This window comes from Canis lupus, chromosome 18 (genome assembly GCF_048164855.1).
Source record: "Canis lupus baileyi chromosome 18, mCanLup2.hap1, whole genome shotgun sequence".
NCBI lineage: Eukaryota > Metazoa > Chordata > Mammalia > Carnivora > Canidae > Canis > Canis lupus.
Genome location: NC_132855.1, coordinates 9,697,303 through 9,719,997, shown reverse-complemented (window position 1 = coordinate 9,719,997; position 22,695 = coordinate 9,697,303). Strand labels below are relative to the sequence as shown.

The 22,695-nt window shown below is 36.8% G+C and overlaps 1 protein-coding gene across 6 annotated transcripts in view; it reads right to left on the bottom strand.

Annotated features, from left to right (window-relative positions):
* The window catches only part of IMMP2L (inner mitochondrial membrane peptidase subunit 2), an 847,197-nt gene that overhangs the window by 665,275 nt on the left and 159,227 nt on the right, over nucleotides 1-22,695 (bottom strand). The window lies entirely within an intron of this gene.

The following is a 22,695-nucleotide window of genomic DNA, read 5'->3' as shown; positions in this document are numbered from 1 at the left end:
CAGGTTGCTTGAGAATGAAAAGAAGAAACAGTCACCAACTGGTTCAAAAACCACAACTTAATCAACTTACAGAGCCAGTAAATCTAGTATCCAGATCTTGGTTTTTAGTGCCATTCCTCACTAAAAAGAACCAGGACTCCCTTGAAGGAAAAAAAAAAAAAAAAAGGCTGATTCCAGGGCTGGGCAGAGAAGGCACACAATGACCCTGGAGCACCTGATTATGCCAGAAAGTACAGAAATGATAAGAAATGTCACAAGGACTCAATTATAAACCACTGGGGGGGGGGGAGGAGAATAGAAAAATAATAAATATAGAAGGAAATGTTGCAAAGGGAAGGCTCTTTGAGTAAAATGCGAGAGCTGACTGGTACAAGTCGAGGTTATTGGTATTAAGATATCCCTCACTCTGCAACCACTGCAGTAAAGCCTGGTTCAGGCAAGAATTAGCAACAGATGCTAAATCAGGAGGAGAAATTTCCTTTAGGAGGAGAACATATGCATGGTTTCAAAATGTATCAGAGGGCTCACCAATAACAAGGGGAAAACAGTAACTATAAAATGGAGAACCTGGACAACACCTTGACCAGGTGGTCAGTGAGGGCTTCCAGACATGATATCTGGAAAGGAAATATCACTGATAGAGTTATTCTGGGAAGATATAATCTGAATGTAACTCATAAGGAAATAGCAGATTTACCTCAAATAACAGGCATACTACTAAAAAAAAAAAAGAGGTAGAATCTTGTATTCTTCAAATATACCAATGTTATAATAGACAAACGGGCCAAAGGATTATTATAGAATAAAGAGACTACAGAGACACAACAACCAACTGCAATGCTTGGTCTTATATTAGATCCTGTGCTAGAGAAAAAATAACAATAATTGCTTCTAAAGTACATTATTGGCTGCAATGACAAAATGTGAATAGGGATGTTAAGATAATAGATTACACCGAAGCTAGACTTATTGAAGTTAAAAACTATACTGTGGTGATATAAGAAAATACCATACTCTCAGGAAATCGCACTTAAATATTTAATGGTAAAGGAGGGCAATGACAGCAAATTACTCACAAAAGAATGAATATATATTCTGCGTGTCTGCGTGTGCATGCACATTTGTGTGTAGGTGTAAGTATATATATATGTATATATATGTGTGTGTGTGTGTGTGTGTATTTAAGTGTATGGGTATTCTTTGTACTATCCTTACAACTTTAGCTTAAAATTATTTCCAAATAAAAAGTTTAAGGAAAAAAAGCAGGGGAATGGTAAATACAAAATTCATCAAAAGTGAGGGACCAGAAGGGGAGGTACATGGATGGGTGTGAGATATTCCTGATCCTGGTGAAAGGAGCATGACTTCCTCTTCTTAGTATGCTTTATAACTATACATATGTGACAGATACTCTTATGTGTGTAAATTAACACATTAGAGAGGAGAATAAAGGAAAAATTGATTCTCTGTAAATTGTTTTATTAATTCCTTCAAAACTACTGTAAGAATATGAAAAGTCCTCACAATGCAAGCACAAAAGGACATAGACTGATTAGTTTTCCTAATGCAATAATCACCAATCTGTTTTTATTACACTGGGTCAAAAATGTAATACTGGTTTCAGGCCCAGTTCTTTAGTTTTCTTTCTTCTTCCTCTAATTAATAATACGTTTTAAAACTCCCTCAACAAAAGGTTTTTGGCTTCTTTAAACATAACATATAGTACACTTAACAAGTTTCATACAGATAGTTATTATAGTTAACATATTGCTAAGTTCCAGGAACCATGCTAATGAGCATTTGATCTATATCTTTAAATTTTATAATCACTCTTATGACAAATTGTGCTATTTCACCTCTTTTCAGCTGGAGAAAAACCAGGAACAGAAAGGTTAAGTAACTTGCCCAAGGTCACACAGCTAGCAACTGTCAGACTTGAATATGAATGTAGAGAATGTCACTCCAGACCCCATACTTGGAAATACCATGCTTCACTGTGTCTTTATTACCTTCCTGTACTCAAAATTCTGACCTCAAATTGTTTTTGCACTGAAAACATAGGTAAAATGCCCACATAGTACTTTAAATCCAGTACTTTAAGCCGGCAGGTAAAAAATAAATTATAGCTATTATTTCTATTCAGTGTGGGCAGAAAATGCTGTATTTAAAATTTAGAAACTAATACTGCTTTAGAATTGAATTCCCCTGTTTCTTCCTCTGACCACTCATGGGGGGAAAAAACTGTTGCTGAATAATTGAAATGCTACCAGAGACAAAGCAATGAATAGAAACACTATTAAAATATTCTCAATCTATACAGACTAGATAATCTACAGTTTTAAGATACTTAGTATGCTATTCATAAAAGGCTGATTTTGCTGAATACAGAAAAAGAGGCTTCTAGCATGGTATGATCACTGATAAACGGTGGCCGTAAGTCATTTTGTGGCTGCCCAGAATTCAGCCCCTTTCCTGACAGCACCTCAGGTCCCTTTTGGGGAATGTTCTACTCTACCATATAGTCCTGGTGGGAGCATACATCCAAGTACATGCTCTCCAACTATGGCAACCAAAGGCATCCCTTGGAGGCTGCTTCCAGAGAACTTCAGCTCACTCACTGATATAGGTTGGTGGGCACAGAGCCCAAGCTTAGCCAGTCAGACACAATCTCTTAGGACTTTGGTATATGAAGCAGAGTCCATGCATAAACTAAAGATGTAGTTAGAGCTGATTTAGGTCAGCAACCAAGCCTGCCACCAAGACCTTTAGAACTCTGTCTCCCTTCTAAGACTGACTATGCAGCCTCCCTTCAATCCGGAGAACTTCTCCCATTCTATCTAATAAATTCTTTTTTTGCTTTTAAGTCATAGTCTGTTTCCTGTGCAGGCAAAGACAATAACAAAAGTGATAAACATGTAAAACAAAATATAAAGACATGAGGGGATAAAATTACCTAATTTTATTTAGTATTTCTCTGAATGGCATTTATTTCTTTTTTTTTTTTTTAAGAGTTCTTATTTATTTATTCATGAGAGACACAGAGAGAGGCAGAGACACAGGCAGTGGGAGAAGCAAACTCCCTGCAGGGAGCCTGAGGCAGGACTCAATCCTCGGACCCTGGGATCACAACCTGAGCCAGAGGCAGACACCCAACCACTAAGCCACCTATGTGCCCCTTTGGCAAGTTTCACTTTTTTTTTAAGATTTTATTTATTGATTGATGAGGGACACAGAGAGAGAGGCAGAGACACCGGCAGAGGGAGAAGCAGGCTCCATGCAGGGAACCCAATGTGGGACTCGATCCTGGGATTCCGAGATCACACTCAGTAAAGGCAGATGCTCAACCACTGAGCCACCCAGGCATCCCTCTTTTTTTTTTCTTAAGTATGGAGCCCAATATAGGGCTTGAACTCATGAACCTGAGATCAAGACCCAAGCTGAGATCAAGAGTCAGAAGCTCAACAGACTGAGCCACCTAGATACTCCTTGAATGACTTTTATTCTTATCCATCAGTTTGGTAAAGCGGAAAATATGTTGGCCAAAGAATTTGAAGATCGAAAATCTACTCCAGGCTTTCCATCAGTTGGCTTTAACATCTAAAGTGAATTCACTCTTGTTTTTCATATCTTTTTTCTCATCTATGCATTAAAGTGGTTTGAATTGCAAGTCTTCTTGCATTCATAAAACATTAGGTTTTGTAGAAAAGATCAGATTCTTAATAACAATACCAATAGCATAGGTCTTCTTTCAAGAAATTTGCACATAGATGCTACTGAACTTAGTATTTCCCATTCCTCTTAAATAATATTGCTTTTCATACAAATAAAATGTTCTATAGTTTCTAACGTGACAAACAGAAATCACATAGTTTCAGACTATTTCCCGAAGGGAATAACATCCCTTGCCTCAGAAGATTTAGCTGTAAGAAATACAAGGATTTGAAACAGCACTGCGCAGTAAATACCATTATATTTATAAGATCACAGGTAAAGCAATATATTTTCTATAAATTTTTACATTTTCTAATATCACAATATTCTCCTGAAATGTGCTTTCTTTCTTGTTTTCCAATATATAATGCCATCCTTACAAAAAAGTTTCAAGTTCAAGAGAATAAATAATTCCTTTTAAAATTCATTAATGGTTTGTTAACTGTGTATAAAACTGTTTGGTTCACTTACTAAGTAATATATCCTTAACAGTACTGGGGGTTCAATTTTTCTAAAAGACCTAAAATTACTTGTGTCAAAGTCAGCCAAAATTTTAAGCACTGGCATTAACTATGGATTGGTGTGGATCTAAAATACCAAAGGAGGGCATATCATGAAGTCAATAGTTTTAGCATGAAGCGAAGACAGGGATGCCTGGATAGCTCAGTCAGTTAAGCATCTGACTCGGCTTCAGCATAAGTCAAGATCTCAGGGTCCTGAGATGAAGCCCCACATAGGGCTCCTGCATTGATCTCCCTTTCCCTTTCCCTTCCCCTCTACCCCTCTCCCCACTCATGCTCTCTCTAAAATAAATAAATTCTTTAAAAAAAAAAATCCACAGAAGAGTACCATTACGAATTCTTTAAAAGTTAAAAAGTGGAGCCATCCTCAAAAAGCTATTCAAACTAAGAAGACTGACAATCATTAAGTCAAGTCTACAAAATAATGGTTATTTAATATTAACATTTAGCAAGCATTAATTGTACTTGAAAGCCTATGAGATTTTGTTTCTGTCATGAAAGTTTTATTTCCCTAAACCTAAGCTTGACTATTCTATTTGTTACTAACTCTCAACACAATTCAAAACACAGGGAACTCTATCCATCTTGTAAATCACTATGCTAAATTCCAGGGTAGCAAAGAGGAGTAAGAATTGGTCCCAGGCCTTAAGGCACATACAGCCATGAAAACAGACTCAATGTAATATGATAAATGCTAGAAAAGAAATGGTATCTAGTGCTATCTGTCAAGGGAGAAATTAATTCTGTTTGGGGACAGAGAAAAGGCTACAGAGAAAAAGTGATACATTAAACCTTTATTTAAAATATTAAAAATGGGTAGCCCGGGTAGCTCAGCAGTTTAGCAACACCTTCAGCCCAGGGTGTGATCTTGGGGACCCGGGATTGAGTCCCACATCAGGCTTCCCTGCATGGAGCCTGCTTCTCCTTCTGCCTGTGCTCTATCTCTCTCTGTGTCTCTCATAAATAAATAAATAAAATCTTAAAAAGATAATAAAAATAAATAAATAAATAAAATGTTAAAAATACAAATACTAAAACTTTTATCTAGAAAAGGAACTTCATAGCTTGTCATATCTGAATTTAAACTCGATTTCTTTCCTTGTTGGCCATGTGAAACTGAGCAGTTTGTCTGGAAATCTAGAATGTAGCCCCTATTCTGGCACTCACTACTTGTGATCTTAGGCCATTCACTTCACCTCTCTAGACCTCAATTTCCTAATCTGTGATGGAACTCATGGAGTCTTGGTTTAAGATCTTTAATTTCCCCTCTAATTACAACATGAATCTGTATTTTACATCAAACTATAGAAATCTCTATCTCGGTTGGAAGTCTCCATTTAGCAAGTATTTATAATAGAGTACCTACTATGTGTCAGGCACTGTTCCAAGAACCTGGTATGCATCTGTGAACAAAATAAGCCAAAATCTCATGGAAATTACACAGAAAGTAGCTTTTGAAACACTTTGCTACTTCCTTCTTCATACATCATTCACCTATAAGTTTTACATATGTGTAAGAAATTTAACACTGGGAAAACTGAAATAACTATGAACATTAACATACAAAGAGAAATTTACAGATGAGGTATAGTTGGCAACACCACCTCAAGATAGGTTTCTCTAAATCCACATTGAATCAGTGCTTCTTAGCAACTTCACACAAAAGGCAGCATGTTAACGAGCTCTCTTAAACCAATTTAGTATACAGACATCTTTTCCTCTTCATTTAAGCTATTAGTTTCTTGAGAGCTACAACCAGGCAAGCTTTATTTAAAGATACATAAAATTTGTACATGGTATGAAAAAATAAATTCAAAAACCTACAATCTCATTTCCTTTTCAGAGATTCCACTTCCCTAATACTTTTCAGCATGTTCTAGATGAACTATTTTATTATACAAGGTCTTTATTTGAGAGTTATATATTATCACTTTTCAAAAACTGATTTATTATTCAATAAGCAACTGTGAGACATCAGCAATTTCAGGCAGCTCCAAGAAATAAACTCACTCTGAGTATGTCAGGAAACTCAGAGTGTTGAAAGGATATGAGATGAGGTGAGGTAGAACAGAATCCACCTGTTCTCATAATATACAGTGACAGGAGGAGGCCCGTGGCAACTCGGTCTTCCATGCGTGGACCCCTCTTCTCCGTGTGCTCTCTCCTTTACTAAGCTACTCATTTCTTGGCATGCCCTTTCCCATTGTCTGAAGGCAATGCCTTCTTCACATCTGCGACAGCCTCCTGGATTCTGCTGCCAGCCTCTCTCAGAAATTCTGCGCACTTCTGCATCATTCTATGCATCACACCCCTCTCCTTAGGTCTTCCTAAGTGGGGTTGTGGCCACTCTCCTGTATAGGGCAACCCTATGGATTGTGCCAGTCTCCTATATAGAGCAACCCTGTGGAACAGAGTTCTCAAGCCCAGCGCCTTCAATGACTGTGTATCTTGTCTGCCTTTCTATAATCAATAATAAAGATGATGGAATCACATGATTAAAAAAAAAAAAACCTGATGCTATATGAATAAGTCATCCTTTAAAAGAGGACTATAGCAGGGGTACCTGCATGGCTCAGTCAGTTAAGGGTCTGCCTTCAGCTCAGGTCATGATCCTAGGGTGCTGGGATCAAGCCCCAGATAGGACTCCCTGCTCAGCAGGGAGTGCTTCTCCCTCTCCTTCCAATCCCCCTGCCCCTCCTCCTGCTCACGCTCTCTCTCGTTCTCAAATAAATGAATAAAATCTTTAAAAAAAAAAAAAAAAAGAGGACCATGACATACCACACAGTTTTGTAGACACACCATAACTGTTAGGCATCCACGGGCTGTTTAGAACCAAAGATATTGTCTCACCAGAGAGACCTTATGTATAGAAACTTAACTCACAAGTCACACCACAAAGTTAGGCCATTTCTTTAAAGATACAGGAAGCAAGTATATATGGCATATACTACAAATTTAAAATTCAAAATATTGTGAAGAGGTGGGTATGTGTGTAATGTGTTTTAGAATAAACAAGCTCAGCTTGGGAAATGACTCTTTAAAGCCAAACAAAATAAACATCTATACAAACAAAACACACTGTGAAATACCTACTTTGCATGTTGAGCCAGTCAGCATCAAATGTGCACTGCAAAACATCTTGGACTTCAGCTAGTCAACCATAAGGGATCATCTTCACACTGTGAAACTCAGACTACATTAACAAATGGCCACAATTCTGGATGAGAGAGCAATCACCCTGGCAAGTATTTCCCAAAGCTTCAGCACTCCAATTTTACCAGAGAGGGGCAGAAGCGCTGCACAACTGCTAGCCTGACAGCTCTGTTCTGGCCTCATCTGTAAAAGTTGCAATCAAACTACAAAACAAAACACGGCAAAGAAGACTTTGGGATAAACTTGTTTTATGACTACTTCCATAAGAAACTATTAGAGACTCATGAAAGAAAGGACACCCATCTCTTCTTGTTCTTTCTGTGGGTAAATGGCCAGGCAGAATGCATAGCTGTGAGGTGACAAGAGTCACTTTGGAATGAAGCAGATGACAAGGAAAGCAGAGAAAGGATACACGAGTGGCATACACAGTCCAGACTCACCTACACCTGACCCAGCTTGTACCTGCACAAAAGACCCTTGGGGCTTTCACACTTTGGATAAGACATCACCTCCTCGGGGCACCTGGGTGGCTCAGTCCGTTCATCATCTGCCTTCAGCTCAGGTCATGATCTCAGATACTGGGATCAGCCCCACATCAGGCTCCCTGCTCAGTGGCAAGTCTGCTTCTCCATCTCCTCCTGCTCCTTCCCCTGCTCATTCTCACTCTCTTTCTCTCTCGCTCTCTATCTCACATAAATAAGTAAAATCTTAAAAAAAAAAAAAAAAAGAGGACACCTGGGTGGCTCAGTGGTTGAGGATTTATCTGCCTCTGGCTCAGGTTGTGATCCCAGGGTCCTGGGATTGAGTCCTGATGCATCGGGCTCCCCTCAAGGAGCCTGCTTCTCCCTCTGCCTGTGTCTCTGCCTCTTTCTCTGTGTCTCTCATGAATAAATAAATAAAATCTTAAAAAAAAACAGACATCACCTCCTCTGGCTCCTGGGCCTCCATCAGCATAAATCAGACAGGCCAAAGAATTCTAGATAGGACCACCTCTCTTCAGCATATACACAGGCAGGGACAGCATTGAAAACTGACAACCATCACTACCTCTCCCTCAGCAATGCTTACAACCTTAACATGTTTAGACAACCAGGGATTAGCAGAACTCATCTTTACTTCCCTTTCTCATTAGCGTTCAGGGAAGCCCCAGACGCAGGTCATACCTAATTCCCACAGAGCCCTGTGAGCATTGAGACAACCCCAAAGTCACCAGGGACGCATTCCCCTTCATATTTGCTTTATGTTTTCTATGACTGCTTGTAAACATCTGATGCACTATGAACTCTATTTAAAATGCAAGCCCCATGAGAGCAGAGATTTTTGTCTTTTTTTCTGTTAACTGCTGTATCTTCTGCATACTGGGAGAATTTTCACATTGTTCAGTGAAGGACTATCCAAAAGATTAAAAAAAAAAAAAAAAGATGATGGGATTTTTCCAGACTTCACAGATTTTACTTTTTTGGGTGTGAGGAAGGGATTGGACTCATAATATATAGAATTAACATATTCCGTGCACAAAAACATTACCAAAAATTATGAATGTCAATCTGGAACACTGCTCTGAAAAGAGCTAGTTTGGCCTCTTTTTAGTTCTATAATAACTCTTCATATAAAATGTAAACATTCTCAATTTCAAAAATTCAAAAATTAACTGCTTTCCTAATTATTTCTAAAAGGTTTCTGTTAGGCTGGCGAGACGGAACCTCAAAACAGCTGACCCCAGGCCAGCAACCTCCCAATAAGCCGCCTTGCTGCCCCATCTCCAAATTCCCTCTGAGGCCTTGCCACCCTACCCTAACTTAGCTTACAAAGACCTGTAACCCTTGCCCTAACTGGAATGCCACCCTGCCCCCACTTTCCCGCTGAGAACTCTTTATAGAGCCCCCCTGCAGTTTGCCTGGGTGAGACTTCCCATTCTCTCCCTCCCCTGCAGGCCGCGGAACCTCGCCCAAGAGCGCGTCCCACTAAAAGCCTGTTTCGACCAACTTTTGCCAGGCCTCTCTATTCCATTTCACTACCGATCAGATTAAACCTGACAGTTTCCATTGTCCACAATGCATATTTCAGAGCCAAACACATATAATCATTTTAATGAGCATGTTTTCTATCTTTGATATGGAATATTTTAAGACTCTAAAATATTCATAAGCATTCTAATTTTCTGAGTGTTAAAAAGGTATAAACAATCCTAGTATTTGCCTAAATGTGTTCAAAACATATGTCCATACTGAAACCTGCACAAAAATGTTTATACCAGTTTTATTCATAATTGCCAAAACTTGGAAGCAACTAGATATTCTTCAATGGGGGAAAGGATAAACAAATTGTGGTACATCGATATAATGGAATATTATTCAGCAATAAACAGAAATGAGCTCTAAGGATACAAAAAAAAAATATATAAAGGAGCCTTAAGTGCCTATTACTAAGTGAAAGAAGCCAGTCTGAAAAGCCTACACACTGTATGATCCAAACTAAGTGACATTCTAGAAAAGGCAAAACTACAGAGACAACAAAAAGATTGGTGGCTACAGGGGTTCACAAGGTGGGAAAGTGGGGTGGGAAGGAGTGACGGAGCAATAGGTAGAGCACAGGGAATTTTTAAGACAGCAAGGTATGATACTATAATTGTGGACATGTGCCAAAATCCATAAAACTGTAAAACACAAAGAGTGATCCCTAATGTAAATTATGGACTTGAGTTAATAATAATATATCAATATTTGCTCACCAATTATAACAAATGTTCCATACTAATACAAGTTTTTAATAGGAGAAACTCTATGGTGGTTAGGGGAAGGTATGTGGGGATTATCTAAGGATATTTAAGTTTATAGCCATCCCCCTCCAGTCTATCCAAGAAGTCATGAACACTATGAGTGAGCCAGGATATTAAGAGACACTGGTTCTACACTAGGGAAACAAAATAGAGAAAGAAAAGTCTAAGCAGTCAGAATTTCTGATCAGTTTTGTTTTCCTGTTTCAAGTACTATGACATCATAGATCATATTCTTACAAATACCCATAAATCATTACAGAGAATTAAGTGATTTTACCCCAAACACTGAAAAGTGGCATAAATTATGAGGTGGCAGGGTGGTGGCGGGGAGGATCATATATAGGGAAAGTGTAATGGCATGCCTTCCATAGAGTGGTTGGTTGTTAATGAGTATTTCTTAAATTTCTCTGAAACTATATGTCAGAGAAAGGAAACACATTTTCTCTGTAAAAAGAAAAAATACCAGAGATTGTCAGAAAAGTTACTATAATAGAGTTAAGGGATACAACATGCTGGAATAAAGGCTGATACCACCAATCTTAGGAGAACTGCTTTGAAAACTGGATGAGATAATGTTTGTAAATGTACCTGGCAAATACCAGCTGGTAAAAACATAAAATTGAGAAAAATACTGAGCAAAGGAAAGAAAATGGTCTTTCAATGCTGCAAGGTAAGACAAAGTGGAAAGGAGGCAATATAGTCAGGATTCCCTTTCCTGGTTCCTTGCTGCTCCAGGTTCAGCCACTTGCAAAATTGCTCTAGGGTAGACTTTAATACGTCTGTTTTTATTGACAACTTCAATTATAACCTTTGCTAGTGCTTCTAAGTTCCTGCAAGAGACAAATAGGTTCGTGAAAATACTATATAAAATATATATTTCACATATATATATGAAAACAGATTTGATCCTACATATTTTGTGCCAAGTTAATTTCTCTTCTGCTGAGTACAGTAGTTCATAAATCACCTGCCTCCTAAGAATGAATGAAGAACGTAGAGAAATACATCAGTGATTTAAATGAGCCTATTTTTAAGTTAAGGACAAGAATGGCTTATGTTTTAGAAAACACTGTTTTGAATCAAAGCAAAGCTTCAAAATGCTTTCCTGTACCTACTTTGTTAACAATGGAGGAAAAAAATGCCAAGCACTTCTTTCTGATTCTAGGTTTGCTCTGACCCTTTCGTCTTCAGTAAAGACCCCATTCGGTTCCTGAGAGAAGGGAAAAAAAAAGAAACCCTTATCATAGCCTTATCATAGTCACTTCAAATTATTTAATGGGAACTGCTTTGAACTACCAGGTATAAGCCAGTCTTTAAAAATTGCTCACATGCTTGAGTTTGACAGTGTCATAAGTGCCTGTAAATGAATACTGAATAATGCAAATTGGTAACCTGTTGACAATGCATTTGCATAAATCAAGAGAATACTTGTGTGATAAATTCACATCTGACCTTTTTAACCTTTCCTACTATTGATCATTCTGCAGCTGCTAAGGTCCTGGACTAGGCTGATGACAGTATTAAAAAAAAAAAACAAAAAACATAAAGGCCTCTAAGAGAATGCCTGAGAAAAAGCTATAGAATGAAATGATGAGCTAGTTCTCAGGGGGGGAAAATCTAACATTCTAAAAAAAATAACAAGACTTAGCAATTCTACAAAATTAGCTTTTCCAAGTCCATGCTGTCTCCACATTATTACTGTCCTTTTATCTAGCACTCACAGGTCATCTGATGTTCAAGTTATCATAAAGCTCCTTGCATTTTTTCACAGTATTAAGAAAGCAATCCATACAGTTCTCATCAAATTAAAACCAAAGGACAATCAAATCCTGAGAGTCAGACAAGTAAAGACATAAGTAAAATGGCTTGGGTCATAAATCAAAAGCTAATAGAGCCTGAACACATGAGTCTGACCCTTTAATAGTATTCTCTCCTAGCTTGGTAACCCAAGTGAGAAAACAGAGTATAGGGGTTATCGCCTGTGCAAAGACACTGGACACTGCATCTGATATTGGCAGTAGCTATCACATTGTTCAGAATACCTCTTACGTGAAATCAAGTAAAACTATTATCTCTAAGACTGCACTTCTGTCTTCAGAGAAAAGAAAATATGAAATTTTCACATCACGTACTTTCAAAGATGGTATCATGATTAAATAGACTTGAATATTTTTGGTTAATGCTTAAAATTCCTAACAGAGTTTTGCCTCTTTCATAGCAGAGGTTATGCATAGCAGTGCTGTCTCCCACCTATTCAGGAGGTGCTGAGCAAGAGATTCTTAACTGAATGATTAACTCAGCAGAACTCCCAGGATGGAAACTACAGACTAAAAGTCCTTTCTATCAGCACTCGAGAGCCATATTTGCCAAGCATCAAAGAGAATATGCCTATTGAGTGCTGCTGTAGAGTAGAGGCAGATCAAATGATAAAAGCTACCAGGAAACATGAAAAGCATCAAACAAAATAATGGTCTGGTGAGATATCTGCCACCGAAGAAGTGGTTCTCAACCTGCTCACTTAAAATTTTGTTTCCTAGGCGGGATACTCAACTGGCCTGTTTATGAAGTCGAGGGTGAAACTTGGAAATGTGCAGTTTTAACAAACAACTGAGTTGATTCTGATGTAGGTGGAAAACAATATACAATCCTGGCTAAACAACCAGGCCTTAGCAAACCTGTGGACAGATTACCTACATTGGGTAGAAGTAACACTTGATGAACTGTCAGTTCCCTTTGAATTTAAGAGTCTTTGTTTCTGTAAGATTATAAAGGCAACAGCAATAGAGTAAACTTGAAAACATATATGATTTAATATACATTACAGTGTCATGTTTAAGAAACCAGGCACTGGATTTAAAATGGCCTAGGTTCCAAACCTATGCAACTTGAGCAAATTACTTACCTTCTCTAAGGTCCTTTTATTTTTAATGTCATAATACTCAGCTCAGAGAAAAATTATGATTAACTAACTTTCTGTTAAACTCTCACCAAAAATTATAAAAATTGAAAAGCAATGGTAAGGAAAAAGTGAAAAACTCTGACATGTTTTTAGTTTAAAAAACTATGAAATGCAGAAAAAGTCGTAACACCAAACAGCATTTACAAAAATATTTAACATCATTAGCCATCAGATAAATGCAAATCAAAATCACAATGATATACCACTTCATACACACTACTAGGATGGCTATGGTCAAAAAGACATTTAACATGTTAATAAGCATGTGGAAAAACAGAAACTTCCCTACCCTGATGGTGAGATTGTGAAATGGTGCAGCCACTTCTAAAAAACGGTTTGGCAGGTCCTCAAAAGTTTAAAATACAGTTACCATAAGATCCAGCAATACCATACCTAACTATATACCTAAGAGAACTGAAAACAGGTAGCCAAACAAAATTTTGTAGCTGAAGGTTCCTAGCAGCATTATTCATAATAGGCAAAAGGTGGAAAGAATCCAAATGTCCACTAACTGATGAGGGGATAAATAAGACATGGTATGTCCCTATAACGGAATAATATTATTCCACCATAAAAAAAGAATAAATTATGGACATATGCTACAACCTCATGAACCTTGAAAATACTGTGCTAAGTGAAGGAAGTCAGTCACAAAGGACTACATATTGTATAACTTTATTAATATGTAATGTTCAAAATTGGGAAATCTAGAGACAGAAGATGAGTGAAAAATAGAGGCTGAGAATAGAGAGATGGTTTGGAGTTGATGGCTAAAGGATATGGGGTTCGTTTTTCGGAGTAATGAAAGTATTCTAAAATTAATTATACTGATGAATGTACAATTTTGTGACTAAAACTATGCCACTGAATTATACACTTCAAATGGGTGAATCATATGGTGTATGGATTAAATCACAACAAAGCTATTTTTTAAAAAGACATAAAATAAGAAAGAAAACTGTGATGCTATAGTAGAAATCTCTGATGCTCTTCATGAACAGTACCCTTTTCTCTTAGTGAACTGCCATCCACCACCATCCCCCTACCTCACCTCCTTATTATGTCACTGTAGTAAGGCTATCAGTTACAGGAAGTCTTCAAACCCCACTCCTGCCATAGAAATTGCTCACAAATCACTGTCACTTAACTCTGAACTGTTTCTACTTCTGGGCTTCCTGAGGCCTACTTATTCAACTCAATTTTCAATTGTGTGATACACCCAAACTTTATTCAATAAATTACTCTTTTTTTGCTTAGATCATCTCTCAGTTTGGGTTGCTTGCAATCATGAAACTCTATTTGATATACACTCAACAATTATATTGTTTCAATCCCTACTGTAAAAATAATTCTATCAACAATTTGCTATGAATCCTAATACAATTTTTCTATGCATATAGTTACATATGCACATATATAAATGTCTTAACATTATAATACTATATATAGTATGACTGTATCATAACTGATTTTATTATTGCTTCATGAATAATTAATTGTTTTATTTATCCATTTTTCTTTTAAAATCAAGGGGACTAGAAAGTACCCATCAAAAGTGTATCAGGTTACTGTTTGTCTAGGAAACTCTTTATGTCACCTATTCTGAAAGACAGCCTTGCTGGATAAAGAAAGTTTTTAAAATACCAGACATAAATTGCTAACCTCAGAGTACAAGCTTCAGCTCCCTTCAAAAAAAGCAACAGAATGTGTTTCTCTAAAGTATTTGAGTTTATTGTAAGTGAAAAATATCTAACTATTCTAGTTCTACTGTCATATTTTTTTTAAAGATTTTATTTATGTATTTGAGAGAGAGAAAGAGAGTATGCACAATTGCGGGGAGGGGCAGAGGGAAAGGCAGAAGCAGATTCCCGGCTGAGCAGGTAGCCCAACAAGGGGGCTCAATCCCAGGACCCTGAGATCATGACCTGAGCTGAAGGCAGCTGCTTAACCGGCTGAGCCACCCAAGCACACCAAATCTGTTGCATTTCTATGCACCAATATTAAAATTATACTTAATATCTTCATATATATGTGTGTGTGTATATATATATTATGGAATGGAATGGATATATACTATATATATATTATGGAATGGAATGGATATATAATATATATATATTATGGAATGGAATATTACTCAACCATCAAAAAGAATGAAATCTTTCCATTTGCAATGATGTGGATGGAGCTAGAGTATATTATAATTAAAATAAGTAAGTCAAAGACAAATACCATTTGATCTCACTCATGTGTCAAATTAAGAAAGAAAACAGGTGAACATATGGAAAGGGGGAAAAGAAAAAAAGGAGAGAGTAAATAAGTCATAAATGACTCTTAATGATAGAGAACAAACGAGGGTTGATGGAAGGAAGAGCTAGATGGGTAATGGGGATTTGTGATGAGCACCAGGTGCTGTATATGAGTGATGAATCACTGAATTCTACTCCAGAAATCAATATTGTACTGTATGTTAATTAACAAAATTTAAATAAATTAAATTAAAATAAATTTTAAAAAGTATATCAGGTTAAAAAAGATTAAAATCTAACAAACACTTACTAAACAGATTTGGTGGTTAAAAATTTTTTTTTACCTAATTTTAGACATGTAAGAGAAAGCTGAAAAATAATTTCTAATCAATTTTTGTTTAAAATTTACTTTGGCAGATAATACAGAACAATTATAAAATAATTATATACCAGGAAACAAGCAAATTTGTGTAACAGTCATCCCATACCAGTTGAAACCATGCAAATTCAAATCAACTTTATTAAATGTGAACTATGTAATGTTTTTCACTGGCCTTCAAGAGGTTAAAAAAAATTTACAGTGGTATACTTATTCACTTAGTCTATATTTTGTAATTATCACAATGCAAATATTAACCAACAAAATTTCCAGCAAACTGAAATATATTTAGGAAGAAAAAGTTCACGACCTTTATTATTATGATAATAAAAATGTACTTAGTAAACTTAGTACTTCGTAAATCTTACTGTCTCAATTATTTCTCAAAAAATGAGCCTTTGAGGCGGGTATTACCATAATCACCCAATTGACTGTGACAGTCAATGCCAAATCTAAGATCCAAATTAGGTCTCTCTCTCTCTCTCAGGTGCCTTTCTTAACCAATATCTCTGGAATATCATAAAAATGATTTTAATGAGTAGCTGAAGAACTAAAGTAAAAGAGTTTTTATACATTAAAACTTAATTGCATTAAAGCATCTATACTTAAGAAAATCCCACAAGCAACAAATCGATTTTCTGAATCAGCAGTTATTAAACTCAAGTTCTTTGCTTCTTCATACAGGTGAAGAACTTACACTATCAATTCCATTAGCACTGTGATAAAGGTGAAGTCAAATTAATTCAAGCCACCTACTTGTGATCTTTATAAACACAAAAAACAGGTTAGTATAGACTCCTAATGGTGTAATTATTCTGCATCAGAAATAGGTACACAATTCCATAATAAGGCAAAATAATATAAAATACATTGTAATTACTACAGACATTGTTACAGATCTTTCCATATTTATGCATATTTAATTAAAATGATATTTATCAAAAGGCTAATGAGATCATTTTGAATCCCATTTACTGAAAGGCTAATGAGACAGTAGAATATGAGCTGTTTATTAACTGAAGAACAAGATATGTGGCAACTATACAAAGTAAGAGAGAACCAGAATTAAAAAGTAAAATATCACTGAAAGCTTCTCATAAACCTTACAGTGAAAAAAAAAGTCATATTAGAGATAAGAAAAAAACATGTACACAATGAGGGGGGCACTTGGCCACCCCAAGTGTACTTGAAAGCCACAAGTATATGAAAGTTGCCTAAATAACTCAAGGGAGGAGCACTGGGTGTTATGCTATATGTTGGCAATTTGAACTCCAATAAAAAATATTTTAATAACAAATTAAAAAAAGAAAGACCATGTACAATGTCAGCTTCCCACTTAAACGGATAAATGAAAGTTTATAGTCTTGTCAAAGAAGCTATCTAATGAGAGTATATAAATTATTATTCCATTTTCCAGGATTAGAGTCATTATAGGTATTTAAATACAAGTCATTGCACAATGGCAAGATAAGCCATGATGCTCACAAGGTGAAATAAAATTTCATAACACTGCACCTAAAACAATCTCACAGTAGATGGCTACACCTCAGAAAAACACTGTTGATATTTCATTGAGCCAAAAAGCAAAGTTCCCTTACCATGTGAATACAGTGGAACGTAACCATACTGAAAGGCAAGTGGAAATGCCAGTCATTTTCTCAAATGATAATTAATAGTAACAATATATATCTGAAGGCTTTGAGGTTCAAGAATGGAAAAGTCCAATGATATCAAAATGGCACATATTATCAAACTCTGAATAACAAAATTGTTTAACATGTAAATGCAAACTATTTGCTCATCACATAAACAGGAACTCATTTTAAGAAGTAAGAATAAGTAGCAGGTCAGTTCAAATTTGCAATTTTTAGATGAAATAGCAACTTTCTAAGTCAGGACCTCAGTTAAATATTTCCTAACATTCATAACAGCATTCATACATATACAAGTAAGTCTAGGTAAAAAGCAAAATTCATATATATATTGCAAGTAGCAACTCTTTTCTGCAGATAATTTAGCATCATAAATTATCTGAATAAAAATCCTAAGTAAATTACTAGAAGAGGGTAAAAATACTTCCATCAAAAACTTTTCTGTTCTGTCTGTATTCCTCAACATAAATTTACATGAAAGCATTAAGGCATCACTAATTTATTTGTTAGGAAAAAGTGATACCTTATTATTTCACGTAAATAATTTGAAGGCACTTCACAGTAATATGTCTTTTTGTTAACACTTATTCGATGGTATATTTATTAGTTGTCACATTAAGGCCCTGCCAATAGAGTTTTTAAATATTTATTAAGCAACACCTCCTACATTCAAAATGAGATTATACTTAATATCTTCAAAGAATCTGAAATGGCATATTATATATTTATTGACTCCTAGAGTATGCTCCAGCCAGATAATGATCTTTCGTCAGTGTGAGAGCAATCTTCTAGTGTGGCCATCTTCATACAGGCTTACAGAATGTAATAAAGGCAGAACCATTCCCCTAAGTGGAAGTGAAAGGATGAGTTCTAAATGTTGAGATTTTTACTTTTCTTTAAAATTTCAGTCCCTTGAAATCCAACTTCTTGAGTTAATACACAGCTATTAAAAAGTGGCAGACTTGTAATCAATACCTTTACTAACAGCTATTCCCCAGGCTCTCTTACATATAAGCACCCGAGTTTTGCAAGATGGAAAATACCCAATTAGGTTTTCCTGAACCAATTTAGCTTGTCCAGCTATTGAGTATTTTGACAATAAATATATTCACACTCTGGAGTTTGTGAGAGAAAAATTAGCCCTTTAATTAGCAATGAAACTAGTCTAGAAATGAGCCATCTGGTTTATCTCTGATCTACTCTGAGATTGTATCATGTCATCAGGAAATTTTTTTAAATACTAGGCATAAATTGCTAACCTTATAGTACAAACTCCTTTCATAAAAAGTAACAGAATGTGTTTCTCTAAAGTATTTGAGTGGATTCTAAGTGCAAAACATCAAGTTGTTCTCACTGCTATCCATTTTCCATGTTGCCAGAATAAGAGAACAAATCTGAACTCCTTATTCAGATATAAGTAGATCTGGGAATAAAGAAAACCTTGTTATTACCCAGGTGCTTGTATTTCAGTCAGCCAGGCCTAAACAATACTGCACAAATTGTTGTAGCTAATTAATATTGATGGTTAAAATGATGCCTTTGAAGCCACGTGAACAGCTCTTCTGAACTTGAGTCAATCAATAAATATATATTGAGCACACACATTGCACCAGGCATTGGACTTGTCACCAAATAAATAAGGAATTTAAAAAAAAAAAGATATACAGTCTAGGGAGAGCAGATATATGCCAAAAAAAAATCTGTGCAACCTGGTAAATGCAGTAATAGACTTACGTGTAAAACTGCCACTAGTACAGACCTATGTTTTTCAAAGTAGGTATTCAGACTCATTTTGTGAGCCTTAGAATCAATATGGGCAGTTTCAGGCAGTTTTGTTTTTGTTTTTTTGTTTTTTTTTTTTGATAATGTAATAAAATATTAAACACTATAATGTACCTCATGAAATAAAACAACTTTGAACTTCTGTTCCAGTGTCTTATAGGTATAAATTTAGATACAGAGTATAGTTATAGACAAAAATAAGGAAGACACACACACACACACACACACACACACACACACACACACCTTGGTTACAATGTAAAATATGCCTCTTACTTGGTATGGCAAAAAAATCCTTGAAAGCCACATGTATATGAAAGTTGCCTAAATAACTCAAGGAAGGATTCATGAAGGAAACAGCATTCGGGTGGTACTCTAAGACGAAGTTTGTTCAGTAGAAGAATTGGAGGCTTCCTGACAAAGAGAATAGGGTATATATAGGTTGAGGACATTGAAATGTGATTAGGGCCACATAGTGAAATAATATTTTGGATACACTGGATCAAATAAAGTTCATTATTAAAATCAGTATCACTTTTTTTAAATGTGGCTAATAGAATATGTAAAACTACATAGATGCTTCAATTGGACAGTAATGGTGGAGATGATAAAGTGGAGGGAGGAAATTACACTAGCAGTGATAATGCCAAAGTTAAGCTTCTGAAATAACCAAAGTGAGGGAAGATGACAGCCCAGAACAGTAAGAATGAAGAGGAATAGGAGAGAAAATTTCAAGAGAAGAAAACCAAGTAGAAGGGACAGAACTTGGTGACTGAATGGATGTAAGGGATGAGGTAGAAAAAGTTATGTATTCATTCATTCATTCATCCAAACATAATACTGGATGCCTCAGATACGGCAGGTACTATGCTGGTTGTGGTATCATGAACTAAATGGAAGTCTGAAATGCTTATCAACATTCTGGGCTAAGAAATGGAGTCAAGGTTGTTCCACACACCGAAATAGCAAATAAAGGAGCAGGTACAGTTCTATTATCATCACATGTGTCTATCATCTTATGGTTGGATATTCTTCCATTTACCTTCTTCTATCTTCCAAGATATTTAATGGAGTATCTGGAAAGCAACTGGATGTCAGGAAAAAGGTCTAGGGTAAAGCTTGAAAGTTTTGAGTTATTAATATATAACTGGCATAATAATTGGCAGCTAATCCTTAGGAGGGGCTCTGATTACACAAGGGGTAAGGAGCCAGGATCCAAGGAAGAACACTAAGGACACTAAAAAGGAGAGGAAGGTAGAGAGCAAGTCCACTAACAGAGGGTAGCCAGATATGAAAGAGAGAAACCCATAAAGAGGAGAGTCCCAAAAACCAAAAGAGAAGTATGTTTTAATGAACTAACATTCAATAGAAACCAGTAAGAAGAGTGGTTTCAAAGAAGCACTGAAAAACATTTAACATTTGGCAAGTCAGAGATTGACGACCTTCACAAAAGTGATCCAGGAGAAGGCTGTACAACACAGGGGAAGCAAGGAAGTAGAGAGGCCAGGTAGAGACACCTGTTTCTAAAAACTTACTTGTGAATAAAAGAATGATCAAGCAGTGAGCACATATTTAAGGGAGGGTGTAAGGTGCTTCCATCTTTGTGCTTTGACTCGGGAGAGACTTGAACATGTTCAAAAGCTCAGAAAAGCAATCAAGGCAGAGGGGATAGTTCAAAAGGCAAGAAATAATTAATGGAACAAAAGCCAAAGTTGCTGGGGAAAGAGAAGACCTGGAACACAGGAGCACAGGCAACTTTGAACAGGAGAAAGAGCAGCTCTTCCACAAAGATGGAAGTGAATGTGGCTAAAGAGATGACAATCAATTCAGATGCAAGTAAAAACTCTTTCTGTATTAAAATATTACCCAGGCTATAAAGTCATCACCAGGCTCCTTTGGTTATAGGTAACTACAAATGTGGTTCTATGGTTCCAAGGATCTGATCCATACTTACAGCAAATGTTCTAAAGCCAAAGGCACAGATTTATCACATTAAGGGCAAGTCAACATCTGTCTACTCCATGACCCATGATTTACTATGCTCTAATACAAAAACAAAACAAAACACAACCCTGTAAGAAGTGACTATCATTAGTCTCAAAGAGAAAGGAGGGAGAAAATGTGGGCTAACTTGTCTTGGGTCGAGGAGCACTTATGTCCCTCTAGGATTTCCACCTCTGTGTACCTGGAGTGGAGGGGGTGGGACAGAGCCTTCCTTCTCTCCACATAAACCCTCACTAGCTCCTTCCCAAGGGAAGAGTCACAGCTATCACATTGAGCCACAGTTTCAGCCATGTGGTGGAGTTACTTACCGTGCCTTAAAGACTGAAACCCACAAATCCTTCTCCTCTACTCTTAAAGTTTCTGGTTTGGGGTAGTAAGCATGAGTGCCTACGCAGGGTCTGGAACCCCAAGCAGAGAGGTCATGATCATTTTATGATTAAAAAAAAAATCAGACCTAGAGCTCCTCATCCCCTCTCTGCTCCAATTTCTCCACTTGAACCTGAAGAGGTAAGGGAAATTGAACCTCACTGGAAACACAGAGAAGCCTCCAAACCCAAAGCCTCATGGTTCAACAATGCTTACTGGAAAAGCCAGACACTAAAGGTTACCAAAAATTCAACCAGCTTTGAAGAAGCACTTTATTTCCCTGCTGGCTCCTACACCTTTTTATAAATCCATTCTTCAGTCCAGAAAACACAGAAGGCAGAAAGGGTAAAAGAGGATAATTAAGATATCAAAATCTTACCTTGAAACTCCCTTAACTCAAAAGCCCTTAGCAAAAGGGAAACTAAAATTTACACGAAGTTTTTCTGCCTCTTTGTCATTTTTCTTTTCCTCAGTCTGACTCTCCTGAAATCCTCTCTCTTTCTGCTTTCAACATGTTCAAGTCCATGAATATCTATCTCATATGTCACCTTCCCAAGGGAGTCCTCCCTGAACCCTCCAGTTAGATTTAAGTATTACTGCCTCATCTGTTCTCACAGGCCTTGCTTATGTCTCTATTAAGTCCTTAATTAGTTATTCAATTGTATCTCCCCTAGTAAATCAGATGGAGTTTGAAACATTCAGCTGTGTATCCCCGACTTGAGCAGTCCATCCAGGCTGGTCCCTGCTCTATGCCACAATTCATCTCTCCTTCCCCTGAATTCCCACAGCACTTTGTAGGGAGCAACTGGGCTCAGGAGCCCTTAATCAGCACCCTCCCTCTTTTTTTGGAAGAAGAAAAAATTAAACAAAGAAAAAGAAAGGAAAAAGGAAAGGAGACCTAGAAGGATATTTTATCATGGATAACCAATCCGAACTAATCTTACTGACCAGACCAGAAGAACCTAAGGAGCAATCTTTTGACTCCTCAGCCAATCACTGTTTTGGCCTGGAGCTATGAGAACTCTTAAATTGCCAGGCTACAAGGAAGATGCACAGGCAGTGAAAATGAGTCATGAAGCAGTCCATGGGCCTAAGGCCCCAAAGACAGCCAGCAGCTGGGGTTGGTATCCCAGAATTTCA